The sequence below is a fragment of the Orcinus orca genome, chromosome X (assembly GCF_937001465.1).
Source record: "Orcinus orca chromosome X, mOrcOrc1.1, whole genome shotgun sequence".
Taxonomy (NCBI): Eukaryota; Metazoa; Chordata; class Mammalia; order Artiodactyla; family Delphinidae; genus Orcinus; species Orcinus orca.
The window spans coordinates 100,020,957-100,021,557 of record NC_064580.1 but is presented as its reverse complement, the minus strand read 5'-3'; the positions used below and the strand labels follow the sequence as shown (position 1 = coordinate 100,021,557).

The following is a 601-nucleotide window of genomic DNA, read 5'->3' as shown; positions in this document are numbered from 1 at the left end:
GTTAAATCTAAGTTTCATGTTTTAAAAACTGTAACCTTAAAATCTGACTAGAAGTTCTGGGCAATGTATATATTCAAAGAATTTTAGAGTGTAGATAGCTTTTGCTGAAACACTGAAATCTTAAAAGCTATTGAGTAATGGAAGAATATCTTTTTTTAAATAGTCAATTGAGAAGGCCTTGCTTTTCATTACTTTGAGCTTCTGCAGCACCCAACAACCCACAGCAGTTCTGTCTTTCTTTTTTTTTTTTGTTTTTGGCAGTGCTGCTAAGCTTGCGGGATCTTAGTTTCCCCGACCAGGAATTGAACCTGGGCCCCTGGCAGTGAGAGCACCGAGTCCTGACCACTGGACTACCGGGGAATTCTGGGAAAAATATCTTTTGTCATGTTGGGGAGGAAAAAAATTTTCCTCTACCCTCCTAAGTTCTTATGGTTGGTCTAAGAATTAAAATGATGTGAGATAGAGTAATAGGTGAAAAACCAATTTAATTTTGTATATACAGAAAGATCATGAAAATCATGTTCAGAGAGTTACCAAAAGTAGGCAGCTTTGATATCTTTTTACATAAAGAAATGTTAAGTCTGTGAGGATTAGACAGCAC

General features: G+C 36.4%; 1 non-coding gene across 1 annotated transcript; it reads right to left on the bottom strand.

The window, feature by feature from the left end:
- Positions 1-287: 287 nt before the first annotated feature.
- Positions 288-360, bottom strand: TRNAE-CUC (transfer RNA glutamic acid (anticodon CUC)). Its single transcript has one exon. It is a non-coding gene; the product is annotated as a tRNA-Glu (tRNA).
- Positions 361-601: the final 241 nt, after the last annotated feature.